Source organism: Heptranchias perlo, chromosome 32 (assembly GCF_035084215.1).
Source record: "Heptranchias perlo isolate sHepPer1 chromosome 32, sHepPer1.hap1, whole genome shotgun sequence".
Classification (NCBI taxonomy): Eukaryota; Metazoa; Chordata; class Chondrichthyes; order Hexanchiformes; family Hexanchidae; genus Heptranchias; species Heptranchias perlo.
Genome location: NC_090356.1, coordinates 22,032,131 through 22,042,657, shown reverse-complemented (window position 1 = coordinate 22,042,657; position 10,527 = coordinate 22,032,131). Strand labels below are relative to the sequence as shown.

Below are 10,527 nucleotides of genomic sequence, written 5' to 3'. Positions count from 1 at the left end.
CCCCCCTAAACCACTCAGCTTCTCTCTCCTACATTAAGACCCTCCTTAAAACCTACCTCTTTGACCAAGCTTTTGGTCACCTATTCTAGTGTCTCCTTCTTTGGCTTGGTATCAATTTCTGTCTGATTACACTCCTGTCAAGTGCCTTGGGACATTTTACTACGTTAAAGGTGCAAGTTGTTGTTAAAAGCTTCCCCTGACCCAGCACACTGTAAACTTAATTACTGCAGAGCATATTTTTGATGGCATATTTGTCTTGAAGTCTTGAGATGAAAGGTGTTAATAACCAAGGAATGAGTTTAGATGGGAAGTGCTGCACTAAATAAAATCATGGTTTATGAAACAAAACTAGTTTTAAAGAGAAACACTGGAAGATGATATTTCAAAAGGTATGGAGTCACTTTGTAGGTTACAGCCCAGTGCACTTATTTAAGTTCTATCTCTCTATATATAAGATCAATGTAATGTTCAAATAATAGTAACAATTATATAGTAAGGAATGTTGCTTTGAATGTGAGTGATTAAAATTTGGTGATACAAAGCTACTTTTCGTGTGCTGATTTCCCAGCCCCAGACCCCCTCACTGCCTGCAGTAACCAGAAGTGAATAGCAGGCGACCCGGAAGATGAGATCTGCCTGAAACAAGCCCGAAGATCATCGCAACCCTTTTATTTTTTTTAAAAAAAAGACCCTTTGCAAGCAAGGTCTGTATGCAATGCTCTGATTTCAAAACTTCGTTTGCTGCATTCATTGCAAACGACGCTTGTCGTGCAATGGCGAGATTAAAGGGGAGACGAAGCTTTGCTCTATGCAAAGTGTTACAGTATTTTCAGATCTTTGGCTTTTGCATTCAAATGCAATGCAAGGCATGCGTGTTCTAGGAAGTGTTCAAGCGTCTGAATTTTTTTTTGTGTGTGTGCCGGGCGATTCAAACCCTTGGCAATTCTTAAATCGCACGTAAACAATGAATCATCAGACATGCAAATGTTGTAGCAGATCTCGGCAGATCGCTTTTTTTTTGTTTCATTACTTTGGGACCTGCAAAATATGGCGACTCTATGTCCTTTTTTAAACACTGGCTGCCATTTTTGTTTTTTCTTTTGTCGCTTTTTTTATTAAAAACTCCAGACAGTCTGAGAATGTGGGAGAGGCAGAACAGGAGGGCAGCTGGGGCAATCTGTGGAATATAATAATAATGGTAGATTTTTTTGTTGCAAAGTTGCTAACAATTTCAAAACATTTAATTTTTTTTTTGTTAATTGCAAATGTTTTTGGAGGGTGAAACTGACTTACTGCATTTTAGCGCCTTTACATAATTAAAGGATAATCCTTTAGAATGGTGATTAAGAACTGTTACTAATAGGTTTTGCGTTAAGTTTTTTTCAGTTTTGAATTTTAAATCGTAGCTTTGGTTTGAAAGATTTAAGTTTCTTGATTTTTTTTTGTTTAAATATATGTTCAAAAGTTTTGCATTAATTGAATGAAAAAATATTTTTATTTGATTCAACTCTTGTAAATGCATCTGTTTTATAAAGAGAAAATATAACTTTTAAATCCACTATGTTCATCCTAATTGAATAATTAATGTCAAGCGAAAAAGCGAGGATTAATTTGCATAAAATAACAAGTCATTGGGAATATGCAAAATGCACCTCCAGATGGGAATACTGCCTTAAGTTATTTTGAGGGGGTGAGGAGAACAGCGTATGTCAGAAATTTTTTAAAAAGAAAATTGTGTTTTTTTTTGCTGATTCTGAAACGCCACTGGCAGAGAGTGGCGGTAGTTGTGTTGATGTTGGCTGCTGCGGTGATTGATTGATTGATGGATTGATGGAAGGGCTCTGCCTGAGCTGGACCAGGCGCTCCCAGGTTGTCCTCCTGCTGCGTCCCCACTCACTGTGAGAGAATAGCGGGGAACAGCGCAGGGGAGGAGGGCGGCTGAAAGAGCCCACACTATATGAGCTGTCTGGCTGAGGAGGCTGTCTCTGTACAGGTGCTCACTCCTGATTGATGGTCATTCTGAATAGATGATCTGCAGGACGGTAGTCAGTTTGGACAGGTGGTCAGTTTCTAGTCCGGACAGATGACCTCTCAGGGCAGGTGTCTAGTCTGGACAGGTGATGGTTGTGCAGGTGGTCAATTTCTTGTCTAGACAGGTGATGGTTGTGCAGGTGGTCAATTTCTTGTCTAGACAGGTGATGGTTGTGCAGGTGGTCAATTTCTTGTCTGGACAGGTGATGGAGGTGCAGGTGGTCAGTGTCTAGTCTGGACAGGTGATCTGGTTAGACAGATGAGGTGACCTATCAGAATACCCAGTTTTGTTGGCCCTAATTCCTCTTTTCTGGAGACATCCTGTGCAGTGTGGTGTAGTTGGGCCAATAATGTGGAACTTTTCACAGCAAGTGCTGTAGATTTTCAGCATTGTCAGATTATCAGCTCCTCAGAGAGGGAGAAATACTCTTAGATTTCTTGAGTGTTTGCAGTCATTCTGTATAGAACTGTCAAAATTCACTGCTGGCCTGTGATCAGACTAAATTGGAGATTTCAGCAAATATTTAAATATTTTCCATAACAATTAGTATAATATATGGAATTAAAAATGTTTGCCTTATTTCCTGCTTTTTTTTATCTTTTATGTTTTATCCATCCCCCCTCCAATTTTCTCGTCTCCTGACCTGAAGGTCCAGCTCGCACTGGTTCACGGTTTCATGGATGCTAACTCCGGTAATTAACACAATTGGTCATTCTTTGTGTGTGAACCTTTATAGTCTGTTACGTGCACAGTTGAATCAGTTATTTTAAACAATTAATGAGTGCATTAAAATAATGCACGATGGAATTTTACAAAAACATATTAACCAGTGTACTACCAGCAGAAATGTGATCTCTGGGTGTTAGCAGGATATTCCACCTCGGGGGGTATCACTGCCGAGCCTGATCCTCTCCCCACCCAACATCCGACCCTGCACATTTTTCCAGCAGTATTCACTGGGTAGCAATCAGAAGACAGGAATTCTCAACGGCTGTCTTTCCACCCCCCCCCCAACCCCCATATGCACTTTTAAGCTCAGTTGAATGGCTTGCCAATACTCACTGCCGAGGCTCACACATGAGGAATGGCTTCTTGGGTGAGCTGCCAGGGACTGGTGATGCCAGTAGAACTGTACCCCAGCAAAGACGGGCACTTTCAGACGAGGAGGGGGGGAGAAAAAGGGAAATTAAAAAAAAAAATTCAAAAAATATTCCCAAGTATTTTTTTTGTAAAAACAGTTCTCTTTATGAAATGTTATTGGGTGAAGGTGAAGGATGTTTGCACTGGGAAAAGGAACACGCTTACCAATTTCATCATCTAGTGTCGGCTGCTCAGCTGTATCTCAGTCAGCTGCACAGTAAAGCTTCCTATACTCTGTGCCAACAACATCCCTCAGCCTCAACCGTAGAAAGGAATCCCTGACTGGACCCATGTGACATTTTTCCATTTCCTGCATCAGCTGTCCATGTGACCTTTCTCAGTGTGTATGCCAGTTCAGTGTCAAATTTAGGGGCAGTATTGTGCCCACTAGGCAACACGGTTGACACAATCCACTCATTTCACGCAGCACTGTTAACAATCAACAGAGAGGTGACTTGCATCCCATTCATCTGGGCTGGATTTGAATGTAGGCCTCAGGTGAGCATGCTAAACCTTTGCACCAACCCGGCTTCGTTTTGGTGAAACCTTGTTTAAGTTTGGGGGGGGTGGTGGGGGAAGAATGAAAGTTTCACCTTGGATCGTCTCAAACACACCTACCTTGTCTCCGAGCTCCTTATCTCCTGTGCTAAAACCACTGATGTTGTATTGCTTTAAACAGAGCAACTAGGTAGTGAGTGGGGGGCTGCGGGAGAACCCAAGGCTGAGCACTGAGCCACCAGGCATCAATGATCAAACATTGAGTCAGCAGGAAAATGGCCTTAATTGGGAGGCTAACCATAGTGAGGCAAAAGCTTTTAATTATTAAGTATTGAAAAACATCGGGGGATTTATTTTTTCAACACGTAGTCAAGTCTTGTCCTGGAATTTTTTTTAATGCTTCAACTGCAACAGTAGGAGAGCAGACATGGATTAGGAGAAACAAAAGATAAATTTAGAACTGATGTCTGTCAGTTCTTCTTCAGAAAAAGAATGATCAACATGTGAACTAGACTTCCAGGTTGGGTAGTGGCGGCAAAGACCCTGTAATCATTTAAGAAAGAGTCGGCTGCTGTGATGTGGACTATAGGTTCCGTCTGGATGGATGAGCTGAATGGCCGTCCTCATTTGCATAAGCCTTGTTCTACTGGATTAAAATTTATGGACCGGTACTAAGAGGTTGATTGGTTGAGCATCTTTCTTACTTTTAGCTCTGAGGTAAATGTTCCAGGACTTCATTTTGAAGGATGACAATATTCCTTCCGTTCAATTTTCTTCTCCAACTTATTCCTTGGCGTTGAGGCCAGCAGATGACCACCTGTTTTTTCTGCTTTTCAGACAGCTAATAGAAAATGCACATGACCAACATGGGTGGCATCGCTGAATTTTCCCTACCTTGCTTTTCAACATTTCAAAATCAGGAACTTGTCAACCAGGGAATAAACTTTGTGTTCTTTCATTTTCTGTGAGATGTTGCATTGGGGCCTGAACCTGTCTGTTATGCCACTGTTGAAATGCTTTGGCACTGCACTTTCAAAGCACTTTCCTCATTCAACATGCTAACCAGACAGTCTTCCTATTTGGTCACGGGGGCGAGACTTAACCTGGCTTTTCTGTCTCAGTGTAATTCAGATAAGATTATATCTGTGAGGTCCACAGCCTGTGACACTTAAAGGCCATTTAAAAAATATATATATTTAAGTTTCTCCCTTCTTCTCACTTATGCTGGGTTATGGTTTCCCAAAATGTGATTACAATTCTATACCTCACCCTAGGGGCCGTTCTTCAGGTGTAAGTCTAGGTGTTGATTGGCTGAGTATTCAATAATGCGGTAGTGGGGAAATCACAACCTAGCCCAGTGCTGGGCTCACCCGACACCCACACGTTCTAAACCCCCCGTCCCCGTCCCCGTCCCCATTTCCATTATTCCTTTATTTCTGTTTTTATGATTAGTTATTAAAACCTTACAAATACCCAACAGGGCCTGAAATAATTGAAACTCATCCTGCAGCCTACTGAGTGAGCCAACCAACAATTGTATTCTAGAGCAGCCTTTCTTTGGGGCAAATTGAGAATCCCCTCTCCCTAATATCACCCAGGACATCTTCTCTACCTCTCCACAATCCAACCAGCTACCACGGCAAAGGTGCCCAAATTGGATAATCCATGAAGTCTTGAGTCAAGCAAAGACCTGCCCCACAGCAAACATCACCAGATGTTATATTTTGACAGACGCAAACCAATTTTTAAAAAGAGTAAGCCAGCCATCGACCGAGAACCTGAAAGTTACAAGCAATTTCTTGACTTCTAATTGACCTGATCAATTTACAAACCACGAGTATTTGAGTAGTGATCTTTATAGGGACAGGTCAGGTTGACAGCGAAATATCACAATCTTGCTGCAGATCACAGACTCCCTTGAGCAGCATCTCAGCCAATGTGCTATTGATAAAAAGACTGGCTTGTATGGTATTACCTCTTGCCACTAGGTGCCAGTAGTACATTTAGTAAGTACTGTCATATTTTCAAAGTTCTTTAAAGACACCTAGGGAGGAATGCACCAACTATTTCTCTATTTTGACTCGTTAGCTCTGAACTTGAACTCTGAATTTGAGTCTGAATGGACTTCTAGTTAATCTTAAATGTAACAGCAGGCTCACGTTATTTGTGGAAATGTTTTTGATTTCGGATGAGTTTTTCCACTTCTCTACATTTTGTGAATTGTTAAGAAAATCTAGAAAATTAGATTGGGACGATGATGAGAGTCTTGACTAGGTAGAAGTTGGACTGTAGCAGGTTGTGATGATTTGTGTAGCGGTATGTTGCATTGTGTTGAAGGAAATGAAGAGTTTGTGTGAGTTAAATTTGAATGTGATGCTGTGTATTTGATGGAATAGCACATCACAACATAAGAATGTACAGGGCCAGAGTTTACCACTGCGGTCCATGCGGTCAGTCAAAAAGTTTGACACAGATAGAAGCTTCTAATATAAAATTTATCTGATTATACATCATGAATAGTAAATAGTTCAATCTTCCAGCATATATTACATCCAACTAATATGCTGACACTTCATTGCAGTACTGAAGGAGTGCTGTATTGTTGGAGGGTCCATCTTTTGGCTGAAATGTTAAACTGAGGCCTTGTCTGCCTGCTCAGGTGGGCGTAAATGCTCCAGTTGCCTCTCTTAAAGAAGAACGAGGTTTTACTCTGGTGTCCTGACCAACGTTCCTCCCTCAAACAATACCACCAAAAACAGATCAACTGGTCATCCATCGCACCTTGCTGTGCACAGATTGGCTGCTGCATTTGCCTACATAGCACTTCATAACTAATTCATTGGATGTGAAGTGATTCGGGACATCCTGAGTATGACGCTATATAAATGCAAGATTTTTTTTTCCTTTCTTTCTGCTTTGCTACCTTGCTGCTTTATTTTTCTGGAAAAATTCAGCTGAGAAGGTGAGGCTCTTGGATGAGCAGAATTAATAAATGGCTTGAGCCCTAAGTTTTCGGGGTTGTTTTTTGCTCTTAGAGGTGACGGGTCTTAGAGCTGGGCAATGGAACACTTTACCTTTCCAGTCATTGTCCAAGGTTCTGCTGCCAGTGTGAAGCCTTGCTAGATGGGAGAGCAAGTTGCAGATTTGGCCCAATTGAGTCATAGCCTTTTCTCCAATACGTGCCCTTGTCTAGCAATGCTTCACGCTGGGAGCAGAGTGTCGCACAATTAACCCTCGAAGCCCTCTTAGGTTTGACGCAGAGTAAAGTTTCTTCTGTTTTGCTGCATTGATGCGTCTCAGTCCCAACGTCAGAAGAGCAACTGACTGTGTTGGTGTGACACTTCCCACACCCGCCATTCATCTGGCCTCAGAGTGAGATTGCACATTTGTGTTGGGGTCCCACTAGGAACTGGGTTGAGGTTGCCCAAACTCATTTAATGTAGGACCCTTAAAACCAGCTTTGGCAGGGGTGGGGAGGTGTTGAGGGGACTTGTATCCCATCAATCTGTGCTGGGTTTGAACCCCAGTCCCAGTAATTGAAGGTCAGTATCAACCACTGTGCCACCCGGACCCTCCCTCCACCCTTGAATTGACAAACTTTCTGTTAGTGGGCCATTTTATTTGGGAAACCCAACTGAGACGACAACAGTACTCCAGCCTTAAAGCACCTGAGAGCTTTCAAGTACCGTCAAGCAGTGGCAGGGAGAAGTGGAACTGATATATATTTTCTGAATTTGTGCCAGGTTAGCTGATTGTGATTTGCTGGTGGAAATGGATATTTTAACAATGTCTAAAAGAGCCCACTGTCGTGAGCAGGAGGCTTGAGCTCACGTGAAGAAGATGACAATTAAAATAACTACCGTATTAATTCAAGTCCAAAATAAAAGGAGAGTTTACCCTTCTGGTTATAATGTAACCCTCCCAATATTGGTGATCATTAAAATTCACACAAGCTCCCCAGCAATGGCTCAGTGAGTAAATCTGATCTGCAACTGAGCCTTTCAGACCATGAAATTCCGAGGTAGAATCCCTGCTCTATACTGGATTAGCCAATCTCAGCCAGTGTAGCAGTAAAGTGTCTGCAATTGGTGCCTGTCTAGCCCCTGGGATAGGGAAGGGAAATGTCGCTATCCAGAGATTCCTGCCTGAACATAAGAAATAGGAGCAGGAGTAGTCCTTATGGCCCCTTGAGCCTGCTCCACCATTCAATCAGATCATGGCTGATCTTCGACCTCAACTCCATTTTCCCACCCAATCCCCATATCACTTGATTCCACTAGAGTCCTAAAATCAGCCTTGAATGTGTTCAATGACTCAGCATCCACAGCCCTCCGGGATAGAGAATTCCAAAGATTCACAACCCTCTAAGTGAAGAAATTCCTCCTTATCTCAGTCTTGAATAGCCGACCCCTTATCCTGCGACTACTAGTTCTAGACTCTAGCCAGGGGAAACAATCTCTCAGCATCTACCCTGTCAACCCCCCTCATAATCTTATATGTTTCAATGAGATCATTTCTCATTCTTCTAAACTCCAGAGAGTATAGGCCTATTCTACTCAATCTCTCTTCATAGGACAACCCTCTCATCCCAGGAATTAATCTAGTGAACCTTCACTGCAACGCCTCCAAGGCAAGTATATCCTTCCTTAGGTAAGGAGGACAAAACTGTACACAGTACTCCAGGTGAGGTCTCACTAAAGCCCTGTACAACTATAGTAAGACTTCCTTACTCTTGTACTCCAACCCCCTTGCAATAAAGGCCAACATGCCATTTGCTTTCCTAATTGCCTGCTGTATCTGCATATTATTTGTGTTTCTTGTATGAGGACACCCAAGTCTCCCTGAATACCAACATTTAATAGTTTCTCACCATTTAAAAAATATTCTGTTTTTCTATTCTTCCTACCAATGTGAATAACTTCACATTTCCCCACATTATACTCCATCTGCCACCTTCTTGCCCACTCACTTAATCTGTCTATATCCCTTTGCAGACTCATTGTATCCTTCTCACAGCTTACTTTCCCACCTAGCTTTGTATCATCAGCAAGCTTGGATACATTACACTCGATCCCTTTATCTAAGTCATTAATATAGATTGCAAATAGCTGAGGCCCAAGCACTGATCTCTGCGGCACCCCACTAGTTACAGCCTAAGAATGACCCATTTATCCCTACTCTGTGCTTTCTGTCCTTTAACCAATCCTCTATCCATGCTAATATATTACCCCCAACCCCATGAGTCCTTACCTTGTGTAACAACCTTTTACGTGGCACCTTATCAAATGCCTTTTGAAAATCTAAATATACTACATCCACTGGTTCCCCTTTATCTACCCTTCTAGTTACATCCTCAAAAAACTCTAATAAATTTCTCAAACACAATCCCCCTTTCATAAAACCATGTTGACTCTGCCTAATCATATTATGATTTTCTAAGTGCCCTGTTACCACTTCCTTAATAATGGATTCCAGCATTTTCCCGACGATCGATGTCAGGCTAACTGGCCTATGGTTCCCTGTTTTCTCTCTCCCTCCCTTCTTGAATAGCAATGTTACATTTGCTACCTTCCAGTCCACTGGGACCGTTCCAGAATCTAGAGAATTTTGGAAGATCATAACCAATGCATCCACTATCTCTGCAGCCACCTCTTTTAGAACCCTAGGATGTAGGCCATCAGGTCCAGGGGATTTGTCGGCTTTTAGTCCCATTAGTTTGTCCAGTACTTTTTCTCTAGTGATATTAATTGTTTTAAGTTCCTCACTCTCATTTGCCCCTTGGTTCCCCGCTATTGCTGGTATGCTTTTTGTGTCTTCTACTGTGAAGACAGATAAACAAATATTTGTTTAACACATCTGTCATTTCCCCATTATAATTTCTTCTGTCTCAACCTCTAAGGGACCAACGTTTACTTTTGCTGCTCTCTTCCTTTTTACATACTTGCAGAAGCTCTTACAATCCGTTTTTATAGTGCATGTGTGCAGATGTCGGGTGGAGGTAGGATTAGGCTCAGTGATGAAGTCCTCACAATCCTTTAGCCTACAACACTTGCTGTTTAAATTCACACATAACACCAACAACACTTGTATTTATATAGTGCCTTTAATGTAGAAAAATGTCCCAAGGTGCTTCACAGTGTAGTGAGGAACAATAGACACCGAGTCAAAAAGGGAGAGATTAGGAGGGGTGACCAAAAGCAGGTCAGTGGTGGGTTTTAAGGAGGTTTTTGAAGAAGAGGGAGGTGGAAGGGTTTAGGGAATAGTGGGTGCTTTTAGTCACTGCTTTTAAGGAGACAGCGATGGGTTCCATAAAAGGCCCATCGGAGGATGCTGAGAGGGACACGGAGGATAGCCATTGAGTTGTTCATGGGAGATTCAAGCTTAGGACAATGGCAGTAAAGAAAGAAGGCTGAGGAGTAGTGATGGGTTGGGGTAGGGATGGGCGGGGGTTGGGGGAATATCTGAGAGGAGAGTGTGAAGCAGTGGGTGTGAATCTCAAGAGCAATGAAGACCAGATAGAAAATGGGATAAAGGAAAGGCTAAGATGGTGATAGTCTGCCAGAGACAATGGAACTGTGCCCCAGTGATAGTCAATGCCTTTTGTGCCAGGGGTTTCTATCTTATGGAGGAGGATAAATCATTTGAACACTGTTATATTGGTCTCATGGACTGTAAAGGAGATACCAAGTGAAAATGACTGGTACATTCCCTCATCTCCAACTTCTCCCACCATCACAATCTTTTTTGTCTTTATTTTATCAACACCAGAGTACTGGGGGATTGCAAATATTACACCCATATTCAAAAAAAAGGGAGAGGGATAAACCTGGTAACTACAGGCCAATCATTCTAATGCA

General features: G+C 42.2%; 1 protein-coding gene across 1 annotated transcript in view; it reads left to right on the top strand.

Annotated features, from left to right (window-relative positions):
* Positions 1 to 622: 622 nt before the first annotated feature.
* Positions 623 to 10,527, top strand: part of LOC137301163 (zinc finger protein 362-like) — a 49,976-nt gene continuing 40,071 nt past the window's right edge. The window contains exon 1 of the mRNA XM_067970611.1: positions 623 to 704. The gene's annotated coding sequence lies outside the window, so the exon portion shown is untranslated. The remainder of the gene's footprint in view (positions 705 to 10,527) is intronic.